Source organism: Perognathus longimembris, chromosome 7 (assembly GCF_023159225.1).
Source record: "Perognathus longimembris pacificus isolate PPM17 chromosome 7, ASM2315922v1, whole genome shotgun sequence".
Classification (NCBI taxonomy): domain Eukaryota; kingdom Metazoa; phylum Chordata; class Mammalia; order Rodentia; family Heteromyidae; genus Perognathus; species Perognathus longimembris.
Genome location: NC_063167.1, coordinates 22,248,100 through 22,266,313, shown reverse-complemented (window position 1 = coordinate 22,266,313; position 18,214 = coordinate 22,248,100). Strand labels below are relative to the sequence as shown.

General features: G+C 41.5%; 1 protein-coding gene across 7 annotated transcripts in view; it reads right to left on the bottom strand.

The window, feature by feature from the left end:
- Zmym4 (zinc finger MYM-type containing 4) overlaps positions 1-18,214 on the bottom strand; it is a 104,475-nt gene that overhangs the window by 82,610 nt on the left and 3,651 nt on the right. For 3 of the 7 annotated variants that reach the window (XM_048350861.1, XM_048350860.1, XM_048350864.1), the window contains exon 2: positions 2,313-2,409. The exons of 3 other annotated variants lie outside the window; for them this stretch is intronic. The gene's annotated coding sequence lies outside the window, so the exon portion shown is untranslated. Of the gene's footprint in view, positions 1-2,312; positions 3,122-18,214 lie in introns of those variants that run through there. One more of the 7 variants, XM_048350862.1, reaches the window with a different exon arrangement.

The following is an 18,214-nucleotide window of genomic DNA, read 5'->3' as shown; positions in this document are numbered from 1 at the left end:
GCTAAAGGACCAGCCTTTGAGCAAAGGCATCAGACACTAAGTTCAAGTCCCAATCCCTGAATGGATAAGATAAACTCAACTGAAAGCCTAACAACTAGAACAGAACAAATTGAAAAATTGAAGAGTAACAGACCGAAGATGAAGAAAAGCAATAAAGTCAAAGACATTAGATAAAATACTTAGAAGATACAAAAAGAATGTAGAAGACCTTACAAACTCAATCAAAAGATCAAACTTATGAATCATGCGTACAAAGATATACAAACTAAATGTATTAAGAACCTATTAACAAAGGTGATCCCCAGGGGCTGGAAATATGGCCTAGTGGCAAGAGTGCTTGCCTCATATACATAAAGCCCTGGATTTGATTCCTCAGCACCACATATATAGAAAATGGCCAGAAGTGGCGCTGTGGCTCAAGTGGCACTGTGGCTCAAGTGGCAGAATGCTAGCCTTGAGCAAGAAGAAGCCAGGGACAGTGCTCAGGCCCTGAGTTCAAGGCCAAGGACTGGCAAAAGAAAAAAAAGTGATCCCCAACCTCAAGAAAAAGACGGTCACCCACATGGACAAGGCTTGTACAACACTAAACAAGCATTATCAGAGAAAAACCACCCCTAGGCATAGTTAAAATACAAAATATACAGAATAAGAAATGGTTAATGAAGCCTGTAACAGTGGCTCATGCTTGTAATCTTACTCAGGAAGATTAGATCTGAGAACTGAAATTCAAAGCCAGTCTGGGCAAGAAAGTCTATGAGACTCTTACTTCCAATTAAGTACTAACAAACCAGAAATGGAACTGTAACTCGGGTGGTAGAGCCTTGAGCAAAAAAGCTCAGGCCCTGAGTTCAAGCCCCAAGATGGCACAAAAAAAGAAGACTACTGAACACGGAAGGGGGATGGGGGAGTGAGTTCTTACAATGGTAGGCCTACTAGCATAACAGCAAATTTCTCAACACAAACTCTAAAAGCAAGGATGGCATTGAAGAATGTATTTCAAGCTCTGAAAAACAGAAACTGTTAGCCAGGTACTAGTGGCCAGCACCACTAATCCTAGTACTTAGGAAGCTGAGTGCTGAGGATTGGTGGTTCCAAGCCAGCTGGATCACAAACATCTGTGAGACTTTTTTTTTTTTTTTTGGCCAGTCCTGGGCCTTGGACTCAGGGCCTGAGCACTGTCCCTGGCTTCCTTTTGCTCAAGGCTAGCACTCTGCCACTTGAGCCACAGCGCCACTTCCGGCCGTTTTCTGTATATGTGGTGCTGGGGAATCGAACCCAGGGCCTCATGTATATGAGGCAGGCTCTCTTGCCACTAGGCCATATCCCCAGCCCGTCTGTGAGACTTTTATCTCCTATTAACCCTCAAAAACCTAGAAGCAGAGGTGTAGCTCAAGTGACAGAGCACTAATCTTGAGCTTTTGCTCAGGGACAACACTTTGGCCCTGAGTTCAAGCTCCAGGACCAGCATAAAAATAATAATTATTATTACTATAACAACTGTTGCTAGTCACCAGTGGCTCATGTCTGTCATCCTAGCTACTCAAGAGGCAGAGATCTGAGGATTGTGATTCAAAGCCAGCCCAGGCAGGAATATCTATGAGACTCTTTCCTCCAGTTAACCACTAAAAGACCAGAAATGGTGCTGTGGCTCAAAATGGTAGACTGCTAGCCTTGAGCTAAAAAAGCTGAGGGAGAATACTCATGCCCTAAGTTTAAGCCTCATGATGGAGGGAAAAAAAAAGGCTGACAGTGAGTGAAACTGTGGCTTGAATAGTAGAGTGCCAGGCTCGAACAAAAAAGCAGTATACAAACCCTGAGCTCAAGCCCTAGTAGCAACACACAAAAAAAGCAAAGACACAGAAAGACACTTGGATTACAAAAAAGACCCAACCAGGGCTGGGAATGTGACTTAGTGGTAAGGTACTTGCCTAGCATGCATGAAGCCCTAGGTTTGATTCCTCAATACCACAAACAGAAAAAGCCAGAAGTGATGTTGTGGCTTAAGTGGTAGAGCACTAGCCTTGAACAGAGAGGCTCAGGGACAGAGGCCAGGCCCTCAATACCCAGAACTGGGGCTGGAAAAACAAAAAACAACATCTCATCAACGAACATATAGGTTTAAAATGAAAGAATGCAAACAAAACTTCCAACCAAATGACTCCATAAAGCAGGGTCATTCTTACAATATAAAAGACTTCAAACTAAAATGACTCAGAAGAGACAAAGAAGATCATTTCATATTAATAAAAGTAATGATGCATGAAAAAGAATTCATAATGATTAACAATTACACACAATAGATTTATACTCACGTTAAACAAACACTTCTGGACTTAAAAGCACTGTCAGATCCCAGCATAATAATAGTGGGAGACTTCAATACACCACTCTCACCATTAGATAAATCATCTAAACAAAAAAATTAACAAAGAAATCCCAGAATTAAATAACAATGTCAAACAAATGTAGTCAACAGACAGCTAAAGGATTTCATCCAGTAGTTGCACAACACATATTCTTCTCAGTAACCCATAAAACTTTCTCCAAAAATGAACATAGACTAGGATACATACACTAGTCTTAACAAGAAATTATAATCCAAACTCACTGATAAACACTGAGGCAAAATTTCTCAATACAATCCCTACAAATTCAACAACATCAAAAATACCATACCATGATCAAGTTGGTTTCATCCTAGGAATGCAAGGATGGTTCAACATGTAAATCAATAAATATAACACATCACATTAACAGGATCAAAAGCAAAAATCATATCATCTCAACTGGAGGTTCACAAAAAGCCTAACAAACTTCAGCATCCTTTTGTGTCAAAAGCTCCAAGAAAACAGGAATAGAAGAAATGTACTTGCACTTTATAAAAACTATATATGACAATGGAGGAAAACTAAAATCCTTTTCCCTAATCAGAAACAGGACAAAGGGTTCCACTCTGCTACTCTTATTCAACATGGTACTAGAATTCCTAGCCAGAGCAATAAGACAGAAGAAACTAACAAAAGGCAATCAAATAGAGAAGTGAAATAATTCCTATTTGCTGATAGAATCTCATCCTTAACAGATCTTACAGATTCCATCAAGAAAGTCTAGAACTGATAAATACTTCAGAAGTGTACTCAAAAGTGAATTTAAAAATCAATACTCAAGGGGCTGGGTATTTAGCTCAATAGAAAGGCATTTCCTTGTAGAAAAGCACTTGCCTGGCAAGTACAAGTCCCTAAGTTCAGTTCCCAGCTCTGTAAAGCAAAAAACCCCAAACCTCAATTATCAGTAGCTTTTCTATGTACAATATTAAAATACCTAGGTATTAACTTTACAAATAAAGTGAAAGGCCTCCACAAGGAAAACTATAATGATTTTAAGAGAGAAACTGGTAAGAAGTGAGAAGATGGAAAGACCTTCCATGCTTGTAACTCATGAGAATTGATAATGTGAAAATGAGTGATAGTCAAAAATAATCTACATACTAAATACAATAATACCTTGAAGATTATTATTATTCCTCACAGAATGAGATAAAACAACCAAAAATGCATAAGAAGGCATAAAAGACTCCAAATAGCAATAGTCTGGTATCATAATAACCAACTTTGAATTATACTACAGAGTCATAATAACAAAAGCAGCTTGGTACTGGCACAAAACAGACCTAAAGACCAATGGGACTGTAAAGACGACCTAGGAGTAAAACAACATAGCTGTAAATGGAGTGTGGCTCAAAGTGGTAGAGTGCTAGCCCTGAGCAGAGATTTTTAAAAAGGTCAGAGACACTGCCCAGGCCCTGAGTTCAAAGCTCAATACCACCACACACACACCACACACATACACACAAAATTGCAGCCTCTTGTATAACTGTCTGAAGTTGAGAAAAAAAATTAATTCAAACTTTGATTAATTTTCTGTTTAAAACAATAGTTACTGAAGACACTACTCGGTATCCCCTATTAAAGAATAACTACTAAAATCAAGGCTAAGGGCTGAGAATATGGCCTAGTGGCAAGAGCGCTTGCCTCGTATACATGAAGTGCTGGGTTCAATTCCCCAACACCATATATATAGAAAACAGCCAGAAGTGGCACTGTGGCTCAGGTGGCAGAGTGCTAGCTAGCCTTGAGCAAAAGAAAGCCAGGGACAGTGCTCAGGCCCTAAGTCCAAGCCCCAGGACTGGCAAAAAAAAATAAAATAAAAAAATAAGGCTAAAAAATATTGTTTCTAAGTAAATATAGTAATATTTTCTCCATCTGATAATAGAGATACTTAACTAACATACTTAACCATATTCTTTGATGGATCACATTAGGATTATCTGTATATTTGCCTTTAACCTGATTTGTATGTCTTTTACTATTAGATATCTTTTTGTTAACTTACACAAATTTGAACAAATACATACAAAGAAGTTCAATTTTGCCTGCCACTGGTGGCTTATGCTTGTAATCCTTGGGAGGCTGAGATCTGAGGGACAAGGTTCAAAGTTATTCAGGACCACCAAATCTAAGAGACACTCCTGTCCAATTAACCAGCAAAATGTCAGAAGTGGAGACATGACTCACATGGTAGAGTACCCATATTGAGCAAAAAAGAAAAGAAAAAAGCTAAGGAGTTCAAGCCCAGAATGCACACAAGCACACCACACAGAGAGAGAGAGAGAGAATAGATCAATATAATGAAAGCTTTCCTCATTAATAAAAATACATACATACATAGCATGCGATGCAAATACATACAATGAACACAGAAATATCCTGAAACTAAATATGCTTAGTATAAAAAGTAAAGCCCAGGTTCCAGTGGCTCACCCCTATAACCCACCCTAGCTACTCCAGAGACTCCTGAGGACTGCAGTTCAAAGCCAGCCCAGCAGCAAAGTCCATGAGACTATTATTTCCAATTAACCACCAAAAAGCCAGAAGTATAGCTGTGACTCAAGTGGTACCCTTGAGTACAAAAACTCAGGGACAGTACTGAGGCCCTGAGTTCAAGCCCCAAGACTGGCACAGATAGAGAGACAGACAGAGCTAGATTAATAAAATAACTAATACTAGTAGTTATAACTGAATATTATGAATTCTTAAAAGGCACAAAGAAAACAAGTCAGTCAACATGCTATATTATCAGAATTTATGTAAGAAAATGGTATGGGAAACAGCTGAATAGAACAGAACACTTGGAAAAGATATAAAGGTTTATTGTTAAAAAATAATCTAGACTAGCCTGGTGCCTGAAATCCTAGCTACTCGGGAAGCTGAGATCTGAGGATCATAGTTCAAAGCCAGCCCAGGCAGGAAAGTCCATGAGACTCTTATCTCCAACTAACCACCAGAAAACCAGAAGTGGTGCTGTGGCTCAAGTGGTAGAGTGCTAGCCTTGAGCTGAAGAGCTCAGGGTCTAGTGCCCAGGTCCAGAGTTCAAGCGCCCAGGCCCAGAGTTCAAGCCCCACAACTGGCACCACACATACACACACACACACATCTAGACTAGTAGTATTTAGCTAGAAGCAATTTTGCCCCCAAGAAGGTATCTGGAAATGTCTGGAAACATTTTCAATTGCCAAAACTTGAAAGGGTGAAGGGACAGTACTACTAACATACCTTAGTTGATAACAGGCAGGTATTCTGCTCTTTTATCCCATAGCACACAGAACCACTTCATCCAAAATGACACTAATGCCAAGATTTAGATCTAGACTGACCTAGCCTATACTGTAGGTATTAAGTAATTATTAGCAATTTGGGGGGAGGGGGTGGATCTTCAGGGTCTGGGCTCTGTCCCTGACCCTCTTTGTGCTCAAGACTAGAGCTCTACTACTTGAGCCACAGTGCTATTTCAGGCTTTTTCTGAGCAGTTTATTGGAGATAAGAGTGACTGAGTTTCCTGCCCAGGCTGTCTTTGAACCACGACATTCAGATCTCAGCTTCCTGAGTAGCTAGAATTATAAGCATAAGCCACCAGCAACCAGCATCATTACCAATTTTTAAGTAAGCAAAACTCTTTAAACCAGTGCCAGTGGCTCACCCTTGTAATCCTAGCTCCTCAGGAGGCTGAGATCTGAGGTTTTCAGTTCAAAGCCAGCCCAGGCAGGACAAGTCCATGAGACAAATAAACTAGTAAAAAGCTAGAAGTAGACCTGTGGCTCAAGTAGTAGAGCACTAGCATTAAGCAAAAGGCTCAGGGACAGTGCCCAAGCCCTGAGTTCAAGCCCCAAGCCAGGCACAAAAAAAAAACAAAACACCAAAAAACCTCTCTAGTATGAAAATAATATATCTGTCCTCCAGTTACTGTGCATACTCCTACCCCCAATCTTTCCATCTTGGTTTGTGGTGCCATCAACTATCTAGTTTTTCAGGAATGCGGATGTAGCTCAGTGGCAGAGCATGGGCCTAGCATGTAGAGCTCCAACCTTAGCATTGATTGGGAAGGACAAGGGTAGAAGGGGCAAAGTTTTTCAAGCTGAAAACCTAGCCATCAGTGGTCTTCATTTTTCTATTCATCCACAAGTGCTAGTGACTCTACTTCTAAAACATCCCAACTATCATGTCCATCCTACCCTAATGATTACTAGAATTGTATTATTAACCTCCCAACTGATGCTCATTCCCATCTTGCTTTCTGAAGTTCACCTCCTGCAAAGGAGCCAGAGGCATCTTTTAAAGATACATTCACCAACTGGTTTCTCAGAGACACATCTCCCTACCCCAACCACTATCATATTGTTCTACATGAATACTCTTTACTACCTAAAATCCTTTTCTCTGTTTACTATCTTGCTCCCACAACCTGTCTTTCTTGTTCATTACTATTTGTCCAGCACTTGGAATCATGCCTGACCCATGTCCTAAATATTTGCTGAACGAAAGAATCTGTCCTAGTCTGATGGTCTATTTGCTCTACTGGAGCCTGAGTAACACTATCTCTCTGCAGGAAAGAGGCTGAACCTCCAAACATTAACTTATATTCTCAATGTTAGCCAGCAATCAGGTAGGAAATAAGGTTCTTGTCTTGGAAAAAGTGGGAACAAATGAGGTCTTTCCCTACATCTCAACTTGCTTCCAAGTTTCAAAGGAAAACTACCCTATGCCCACTAGAATGAAAGTTCAGCTGATGCCTGTTCCTCATAGGTGAGCCATATGTAAGAGCCAGTCACTTTTGTTCTATTCCTGTTAGTATATACTAAGTTTCAGTAAGGCAAGTCTTTTCAAAAAGAAATTAGTCTTTAACTTATGTCTAACATAGGGAGCAGGGAATGTTTCTTCTCCTTCCCCAACCCCCTTTTACTCCCTACTTTATCCTGTTAGTACTAAAATAAATTCTTGCTAAAACTCCAGAAATCACTGCCCAGCCCAGATAGAATTAAGCAGTTTCTGTCTCCATACTAATAATGAGGCGCAAGCAGAACACTGACAAGGCTAGCATGAAAATGGCAAAAATAATCAGAGAGAAACTCTCCCATAAAAGAAACTTCAATATCTAACAAAAGTCAGAACTGTGAGACAAGCTTTGGTCACACAAAGAAACTATGACAGGCGTCTATTATAGGGAACTGGAATAGGATTAAAGCCAATTTGTTGCTTCATAGGTGAACAGATTTTTATTTTTAAAGATAAATCTGTCTCCAAAGATAAATCTGCATAAAATCTAATGCAGGAGAGGAAACAGAAAAGGGAGAAGAAGAAAAAAGAAGAGTTATAAAAAGTTATAAGGCCAAGGAAATAAGCCTGATAAAACCATCCATGGATAGAGAGGAAAATAAATGTGCAGAGAGGAAGACTAAGCGACTGAGGGAATGAGTTCTAAGGACAAAGAAAAAGACAAAACAGGGGCTGGGAATATGGCCTAGTGGCAAGAGTGCTTGCTTCGTATACATGAAGCCGTGGGTTCAATTCCCCAGCACCACATATATAGAAAATGGCCAGAAGTGGCGCTGTGGCTCAAGTGGCAGAGTGCTAGCCTTGAGCAAAAAGAAGCCAGAAACAATGCTCAGACCCTGAGTCCAAGGCCCAGGACTAGCAAAAAAAAAAAAAAAAAAAGAGTTTCAATAAGACTTAGCAACTTAAACTAGATAGTGAACTGTTGGAAGCAAAGGTGAATTGAGTGTTTTTTCCAACTTAGGTCACTAGAAACCAATTTAAAAAAGAGCAAGTAAAGCAAGTTGTGAGAGAGTGTCTAGCAAACATAAGGTCATGTATTTAAATCCAATAGGAGGAAGGGGAAACACAACAGGTTGAGAATGGGAAAAATAAATAATTGGTAGAGATAAGTGAATAGGAGTTTAATTTTAGGAATAGTTAATATGCAATATTTGTAAAATACCAAAAGAGCTCAAAGCAAAGCATAATAAAAATTTAGAGACTGAGTCACACAGAAGCAAAGAAATGCAAAGGAAATCACCTACTAAGTTTAATGGGTAACTGGTAAAAACATTAACCATAGAAAGAGATTGCTTTAAAAAGTAAAGGTTGGGGAAACAACTTGCATGCAAAAGAGATCAAAAGAGCCAGGTGCTGGTGGCTCACATCTGTAATCCTAGCTACTTGGAGCTGAGATTCAAAGGATCACTGTCCCAGGCCCTGAGGCCAACCCAGGCAGAAAAGTTCACAAGACCCTTTCTCAACCATGGTGGTGCATGCCTGCCATTCTAGCTACATGAGAGGCTAAATCGGAAAAGAACTTGTGTCCAAAGTCAACCCAGGCAGGAAATAAGACCTTATCTCAAAAGTGAATAGCAAAAAAAAGCTGTAGGCATGGCTTAGCAGTAGAGTACCTCCCTTGTAAGCTCACTGTCCTGAATTTAAACCTCGGTATTGAAAGAGAAAGAAAGAGGGAGAGAAGAGAGAGAGGTGGGGGGGGGAGATAATTGTAAAGCAAGAAGCAGCTGGTCTCAGCTATGAGCCATGAGTGACATCTTATGAAAAATAAAAACATTCAAAGAGAGAAAGGGCAATGGAGCTAGATGTCTAAGAAAAATCAAATAACAATGTCTCTGAGCAGGGAGTATGGTGCAAGTGGTAGAGCACTCACCTAACAGCTTGAAGCCCCAGTACTGGGGGGAAAAAAAACAACATATTTTTGGCCTGACTGATGATGATACAAGACCAAGAAGAGCGTTATACTCTGGCAACATAGTGAGGTGCCAGACTTTGAAGTCAGGCCCCACCACGTGAACCCCATTTTAGAATCGAACCCTGAGCCAATTAGATTTGTACCTGTGTTCTAATCTTGCTTGCACAGCTGATTGTTGTAACCTTGTTCTTTGCCTTTATAAGCCCTGTGTAATCACAGCTCGGGGCTTCCTCCTAACCTCCGCTGTGTCGGTGGGTAGGACGAGGCCCGAGTTGGCAGCTCGTTAAGTAAAGCCTTGCCTTGCTTTTGCATTTCGGAGTGTCTGAATCTCGGTGGTCTTCTTGGGGGTGGTCTTGCAACTTGGCACAACATTTGGGGTTTCGTCCGGGATAGCCACAGAGACCCCGAGATCCCAGACTCCGAAGGTAAGAAAACAGCACTGTTCATTTGTCTTGTCCTGTAATTTGTCTGTCTGTTTTGCTTTTGCTTATACTTATAGGGCGCGAGTCAGTTTGGTTTTTGGCCAGAACTGACCAGGAGGGCCTCCTAAACGAGACTCAACCCGCCCACCTTGTACTTGGGTCTGCTCCTTCTGCTTATCTGGCAGGAGGTTGTGGGCCAACTTGGGTCCACTCCTCCCGTACCCTGGCAGGAGGTTGTGGGCCAACTTGGGAGATCTCCAACTCGTAACTCGGGTCCACTCCTTCTGCACCCTTGCAGGAGGTTGTGGGCCAACTCGGGTCCACTCCTTCTTGCAGGAGGTTGTGGGCCAACTCGGGTCCATTCCTTCTGCACCCTTGTAGGAGGTTGTGGGCCAGCTTGGGAGATCTCCAACTCATAGCTTTTCTTAGGCCTGTGTGTTTTCCTCCTTTTGTATTAATTGTTTTGTTTTTGTAGCCTTTTGGAAGAAATTTGGAAGTAAAATTGTCCTAAATAATTATTGCAAAGTGAGAAAAGGAGAATTATGGCTACCAAAATGTTTAATTGCCATTCCAGCTTCTTTGTAGGTTTTTTTGTAACAGTTTCCAGCAGGCCCACAGAGAAGCACAGGTGATTCCTACAAGTGTCAAGATCTAATACTGACCCTTAATAAGTTCCAGGTAAGAGAGCATGCTTAAAGACTACTTCTGTGTGGACCACCTTGTTGCTTATAATTGGAGTAAAGTGGCCCCTTATAAGACTCACTGATCTGAATCTGCGGTTCAAAGCCAGCCCGGGCAAAGAAAGGTCCCTGTGAGAGACTTGTCTCTAATCAGCCAGCAGAGTGCTGGGAACGGAGTAGTAGTGTGGAGCTCAAAAGTGGTAGGGTGCTAGTCTTGAGCTGGAGAGCTGAGGGACAGCACTCAGGCCCTGAGTCCAAGTCGAAAGTCACTCCTCCTGGGACAAAAGTGATGGAGCATCCAGAGGCAGTAAGCCACTGCTTGGATGGCAGAGATGGTGTCAGATCCTAGAGTCACTACTGTTGGCCTTTCAAAAGTTAAAGCCGGGAAGTCCTAGAAGAATAGTTCATAAGCATGCCTTTCCAATGCCCATGTCTGTCTACTGGGCAGGAACTTGCCAGTCATCTGTGATAGTGGTTAGTAAGGGTAAGTTTGTCAAATGAGAGGATAGATTAAAATCTCACCCCCCACATTGACTCAAAGCCCTGACTGGCAGTAAGAATTTTAAGTTGATACATCTGTTTAGGAAAGAAAGCTTGTAGACCTGAGATTGTGTTGTGTCCTTATTGAGATCTGTTAAAGGCCTGTCAGCTTGCCAATGCCCCCAATCAACAGATTAACCACGGTGGAGGGGACCCTGGACGGCATCGCCACTTGGGTTCATTGCTTCCACGCCAGGCCAGCTGACCCCTTTGCCCTGGATGACAACTACCGTGGTGGAACATGGGAGGTCTCCAAGCACCCAACTCAGCCGCTTTGCCTTCGCCTCAAGACTGAGACTAAGGTTATAGGTTCCTGGCTAGGTAAGGTCTACGCCCCTGAGTCAGCCTGAAGAAGTTACAGAAAATGGATGATCTTCACCCATCAGCCCCCCTTTAAAACCGAGGGACCAGAGTTATTTTCGGATACTACTTTTGGCCCTACTGGCCCATGCCTTACCTCTATATCATCCCCTAGACATGCAAGCCATTGAAATGGACAGAATGGAGCCATGATTGGCTCCCAAGGTACCAAAAAGAAAAAGGGGGAAATGAGGTGCCAGACTTTGAAGTCAGGCCCCACCACGTGAACCCCATTTTAGAATCGAACCCTGAGCCAATTAGATTTGTACCTGTGTTCTAATCTTGCTTGCACAGCTGATTGTTGTAACCTTGTTCTTTGCCTTTATAAGCCCTGTGTAATCACAGCTCGGGGCTTCCTCCTAACCTCCGCTGTGTCGGTGGGTAGGACGAGGCCCGAGTTGGCAGCTCGTTAAATAAATCCTTGCCTTGCTTTTGCATTTCAGAGTGTCTGAATCTCGGTGGTCTTCTTGGGGGTGGTCTTGAGACTTGGCACAACAATAGTTTTGTACTGTCAAACATTTAAATGTTGAGTCTGTAGGGTACACCATGCTTTTTATAATGTTCAAAATGAAAGCTTTTTTTGCAAAAAGAAAGAGTATCCCTGGAAAACAACGTTGGACATGGGACTTGAACTTAGGGCCTGGGCACTGTCCCTGAAATTTTATGCTCAAGGCTAGCACTTTACAACTTTGAGACACAGTTCTACTTCTGGTTTTCTGGTGGTTAACTAGAGAAAAGATTCTCACACTTTCCTTTCCAGGTGGACTTCGAACAGAGATACTCAAATCTCAGCCTTCCAAGTAGCTAAGATTATAGATGTGAGCCACCAGTGACCAAATTTGGGGTTTAAGTAACAAAGGGAAAAAAGAAGTCAGATGTGGTTTAAGAGTGAATTGGAAATAAGCAACTGACACCATCTTAAAGATTCTAGTGTGAGCCAGTACCAGTGGCTCACATCTGTAATCTTAAATTACTCAGGAGACAGAGAACTGAGGATCTTGGTTTGAAGCCACATGGAGCAGTCAAGTCAGTGAAACGTCTCTCTCTAATAAACTACAAGAAAAAAAAACAAGCTGGACGTGGAACTGTGGCTCAAATGGTAGAATAATAATGGCCTTCAGCACCCAGGGACAGCACCCAGTCCAAGTTCAAGCCCCAGGACCCACAAAAAAAAAAAAAAAAAAAGATCCAGCCAGGATCCAGTGATCACGCCTATAATCCTAGCTACTCAGTAGGCTAAGATCTGAGAATCGTGGTTTGAAGCAAGTTTGGGCAGGAAAGTCCATGAAATTCTTATTAAACTACCAAAAAAAAAAAAGCCAGAAGTGGAGTTGTGTCTTGAGTGGAAAGCACCAGCCTTGAGCACCAATTCCAACCTGAAAAGCTTGAGTTCAAATGTGGGGTGAGCCAGTGCCTGGCTCGTACCACATTCTCTTGACCCACTCATCTACTGTAGGGCATCTGGGCTGTTTCCATAACTTTGCTATTGTGAAGTGCAGCAATTGCCAGAAGTGGCTCACACCTATAATCTTAAGGAAGTTAAGATCTGAGGATTAAGATTCAAAGCCAGCCCAGGCAGAAAAAGTCTGTGCAGTTTTATCTCCAATTAACCATAAAATGCCAGAAATGGAGCTATGGCTCAAGTGGCAGAGAACTAGCCTTGAGCAAAAGAGGTCATGGACAGCACCCAGGTCTCTAGTTCAAGCACCAGTAATAGCATGGGAAGAAAAAAATGAACATGGATATGCAAGTATCAAGTATCGTTACCATATCCTGACATGTAATATTCTGGGTAGATACCTAAGAATTATATGGCTGGGTCATAGGGAAGTTTTATGTTTAGTATTTTGAGGAACCTCCAAACTACCATCCAAAGTGGTTATTCTAGTTTACACTCTCACCAACGGTGCAATAAGGTTCCTTTATCCTCATATCCCCAACAGTGTTTGTTGTTCAATTCTCACTGCAAGCCAATTTAACTGGGGTGAAATGGAATCTCAAAAGTTGTTTTGATTTAAGGCGCATGGTCTCCCTGATATGTGGTTGTTGGCGGGGGGGGGGGGGGTAGTAGAGATCATGTCTGTAAAATGACAAACTTCTTTTCAGTTGGTATTTCCACGTTTTGGTCAGCGACTTTACAGTATGTCTCTAAAACCAAACAATTACTAAATAAACATAAAAAGGTCTAGGATAGACCTATCAGATGATCACCACACTTATGTACATATGATTATATAAGATGAGGCTAAGCAAAATGAACTCCAAGAGATGGAAACAGGAAGATTTTATTGTTGTCATTATGTTTAATGTACCAGGTGAATTTCCTGTGGCGTACCCTCTGTGGTCATTGTATATGATTTTAGTATAATGGATATTGTATATATGCTTATCTGAACGAGGGAAGGGAAAGAAAAATGAGGGAGGGTGTAACAAATAAGACAAGAAATGTACTCACTTTCTTATTATGTAACTGTACCCGCTCTGTACATCACCTTGTCAATAAAATTTAATTAAAAAATATATATATATAGGGGCTGGGGATATGGCCTAGTGGCAAGAGAGCTTGCCCTCGTATACATGAGGCCCTGGGTTCGATTCCCCAGCACCACATATACAGAAAACGGCCAGAAGTGGCGCTGTGGCTCAAGTGGCAGAGTGCTAGCCTTGAGCAAAAGAAAGCCAGGGACAGTGCTCAGGCCCTGAGTCCAAGGCCCAGGACTGGCCAAAAAATAAATAAATAATATATATATATATATATATAAAAAGTTGTTTTGATGTGCATATCCTTTATGGCCAGGGATGTTAAGTATTTCCTCATGTGCTTATTTGCCATTCTTACTATTTCTTCTGAAAAGTCTGTCTTTAGCTGCTCCTTTGCTCATTTATTGATTGGCTTAATAGTTTGGGGGTGGGGATGTAATTTCTTGAGCTTCTTGTGTATTTTGGATATTAGGCCTTCGTTGGATTTAATGGTAGTAAAGATCTCTACCAGTCTGTTGGCTATCTTTTTAGTTTAGTAACTATGTCTTTTGCTGTGCAGAAACTTTTTTTTTGCCAGTCCTGGGGCTCAAACTCAGGGCCTGAGCACAGTCCCTGGCTTCTTTTTGCTCAAGGCAACACTCTACCACTTTGAGCCATAGAGCCACTTCTGGCTTTTTCTATACATGTGGAGTTGAGGAATGGAACCCAGAGTTTCATGTATGTGAGGCAAGCACTCTACCACTAGGCCATGTTCCCAGCCCCAGTCTTAATCTTTTTTCTGTGGTCCCAGTCTAGAGATTGAACTTGGGCTGTACTCTGGGTTAGCTTTTTTACTCGTTAGGCACTCTTCACCTAGGCCATACATCCACTTTCAACCCTTTATCAGTTAATTAAACATAAGTCTCACTGACTTTCCTGCTGGAGCTGGCTTCCAACCATGATCTCTGTATCTTAGCCTCCTGAGTAGCTAGGATTACAGGCATAAGCCACCAGCACTCTTATTCCTGATTTAAAAGAAAAAGTTTTCAGCCCGGTACCAGTGGCTCACACCTAAAATCCTAGTTACTCAGGAGGCTGAGATCTGAGGATCATAGTTCAAAGCTAGCCTGGGCAGAAAAGTCCATGAGATTCTTATCTCCAATAAACTACTCAGAAAAAGCCAGAAGTGGTGCTGTGGTTCAAGTGATAAGAGTGCTAGCTAGGCTTGAGCACAAACAGGGTCAAGGACAGAGCCCAAGCCATAAGTTAAGCCCCAGGACCAGCAATAAGAAAGAAGGAAGGGAGGAAGGGAGGGAGGGAGGGAGGGAGGGAGGGAGGGAGGGAGGGAGGGAGGGAGGGAGAGAAGGAGGGAAGAGTTTTCAGACTTGCATTACTGAGCATGACATTAGCTACAATTTTTTTGTGTGTACCTTGTCAAATTCCCTTCTATTTCTAATTTGTAAGACATGTTGGTAGATATGAGGAAAAATGAGCATACATTATTCTTAACCTCAGAGTACAGTACACACTATCTCCTTCTATGTGGGAAAAAAAGTACTATCTTCGGTCAAAGATAAAGTTTCTGTGCAGCTAGAAAAAGGCAAAAAATGAATTGTATTAAAGTAAAATTAGAAGTATTGTCTAAGTAGAGGAAGGTGTGAGGGTATGGGCTGAGCAGATAACTGTTAAGACTGTTACTACTTCCCAAGTGCTAAATACCAGACTGTATATAAACTGAAAAGCCAGGCTCTTACTAGTTGGTAGAGCTATATGAAAAAGCTTGACCAAATTTGTATAATTAAATACCATTCAATAATATTTTGTTTCTCTTTTCCTTTTCAAAATCAGCTGCATAGTTAGCCCATAGTAAAACAGGATTTTTATAGGATATAAAACATATATTTTGGGCTGGGAATATGGCCTAGTGGTAAAGTACTTGCCTCATATACATGAAGCCCTGGGTTCGATTCCTCAGCACCACATATATAAAAAAGGCCAGAAGGGGCGCTATGCCTCAAGTAGTAGAGTGCTAGCCTTGAGCAAAAAGAAGCCAGGGACAGTGCTCAGGCCCTGAGTTCAAGTCCCAGAACTGGCAAAAAAAGAATATATACATATTTTTATAGAATATATTTTAAAAGAATATTGCTTACCTAGTATTAAACTCAAAAATAGCCTAGCAGCCAGGCTCCAGTGGCTCATACTTGTAATTCTAGCTATTCAGGAGGCTGAGATCTGAGTATTGCAGTTCAAAGCCAGCCCCAGCAGGAAAGGAAAGTCCATGAGACTCTTATTTTATTTCCAATTAACCACCAGAAAACCAGAAGTGATTCTGTGGCTCAAGTGGTAGAGTGCTAACCTTGACCAGAAAACCTTAGAGACAGCACCCAGGCCCTGGGAATGTAGCTAAGAGGTCGAGTGCTTGCTTAGCATGCCTGAGATCACAGGTTCCATCCTCAGCAGAAAAAGAGGAGGGAGGGGCAGGGGGATGAAAGATGTTGCATTGGGGTGGGTACACTGGGAAGATACTGGCATGTGGAGGATGAACTCAGGTTGCACTGTTGTATATTCATAGATGCAAACAATCTATTTCAACCATATGTATCCTCTTTCATCCTTCTTCTTAGCCCTAGCCCCTCCAGATAGCACCCCTCATAGAGTCTGTTTCTCTTTGTGCACCCTTTAACCCACTACTGGTCAACAACTTTCATTAAGATTCTTTATGCTATTTCACATATACATAAAATTACAACGTATTTCAAAATTATTCATTCTTACTATTCATTTCCCTTTCCCCTCCCCTTCTCCTAAGTAATACTTTGGTTAGGTTCATGTTCTGTTCTTATCTACACAAAGACTCACAGGAGAGAACTTTGTAGTGATTATGGTGTGGAAGATTTAGAGGAGCCCCACAAAATTACAAACTACATAACTTGCTACCCAAGCCATAGTTTACCTACTATTAACAGGTAAACTTTTCTTGCTTAGAAGAAATCAGTAAAAGCTATTTGAATTTCCATTATATGGAGTCCATAAGGACTGAAGGTGTAAGTAGCAATAAAAATGGCCAGGCATCAGTGGCTCACACTTGTAATCCTAGCTACTCAGGAGGCTGAGATCTGAGGATCACAGTTCAAAGTCTGCTGAGGCTGGCAAGTTCCATGAGACTTGTATTTCCAATTATCCACCAAAAAAAACTCAAAGTGGAGCTGTGGCTTAAGTGGTGGAGTGTTAGCTAGCCTTGAGCAAAAAAACTCAGAGACAGTGTGTAGGCCCAAATTCACATCCCAGGACCAAAAGTAGTAGTAGTAGTAATACCTGACTTGTGAAATTGTAACCACTCTGTATATTGCTTTCACAAAAACAATAAAAAAAAACAGGTGCTAGTGGTTCACACTTGTAATCTTAACCCTCAGGAGGCTAAGATCTGAGGATCTCAGTTCAATTCCAGCCCAGGCAGGAAATTCCATGAGATTCTTATCTCCAATTAACCACTAGAAACCAGAAGTGGCACTGTGAATCAAAGTGGTAGAGCACTAACCTTGAGCAAAAAGAGCTCAGGGAGAGCACCCAAGCCCTGAGTTCAAGTCCCACAACTGACAAAAAATAAAATTAAAATTAAAAATATTTTAAAAAATAAACTCTACACTAAATTCAGAAAAAAAAACAGCAAAATATGACCCTAAAAGACCATAAATATTATTGCACAAGGGCCACCCAGCCAGCAATAAATGCTCAAGTTATGATATAGAGGTCAAGGGCAATTAACATCATAAATATCAATGTAATTTCAGATTAAATAGCTTGAATGTGTTATCCAGGTCTATGTAAACAGCTTACTGTTTCAAAGCACAAATTATTTTAAAATAAAACAATATATCCCACAGTAATGAGAGGGCTGGGAATATGGCCTATTGGTAGAGTGCTTATATACATGAAGCCCTGGGTTCAATTCCTCAGCACCGCATATATAGAAAAGGCCAGAAGTGGTGCTGTGGCTCAAGTGGTAGAGTGCTAACCTTGAGCAAAAAGAAGCCAGGGACAGAGCTCAGGCCCTGAGTTCAAGCTCCAGAACTGGCAAAAATAATAATAATAATAATAATAATCTTCTGAGAATATATATATATGTAACTCACATGAAGCTTGGTGCGAGCGCGCGCACGCGCACACAAACACACATACACACACACAAAGTGGGAGCACTTACCCTTGTAAAACAATTCTACTTAAGCCAGGCACCAGAGGCTCACACCTCTCATCTTGTTACTGAAGAGGCTGATCTGAGGATCATGGTTCAAAGCCAGCTTGGTGGAAAGTCCATGAGACGGTTATCTCCAATTAACCACCAGTAAGTGAGAAGTGGAGCAAAAAAGGTAGAACATCAACAACAGCCTTTTTTTTTTTTTTCCCAAACCAAGCCTCAAGCTATGTGTGACTCTTTCACTCACTGGCAGTCGCTCTACCTCCTGAGCCATGCCTTCAACTTCAGCCTTGAGCAAAAAGCTAAGCAAGAGTGCCTAGCCCTGAGTTCAAGCCACAGTAGTGGCACAAAACAAACAAAACACACACACACACACAACCATACTTAACCTTCTAGCCAAGTAGCAAGAAGATGAATTATGTATTCAATGTACATATGTGGTGAAAATGCAAACAGGTAAGTAACTTGAAGGG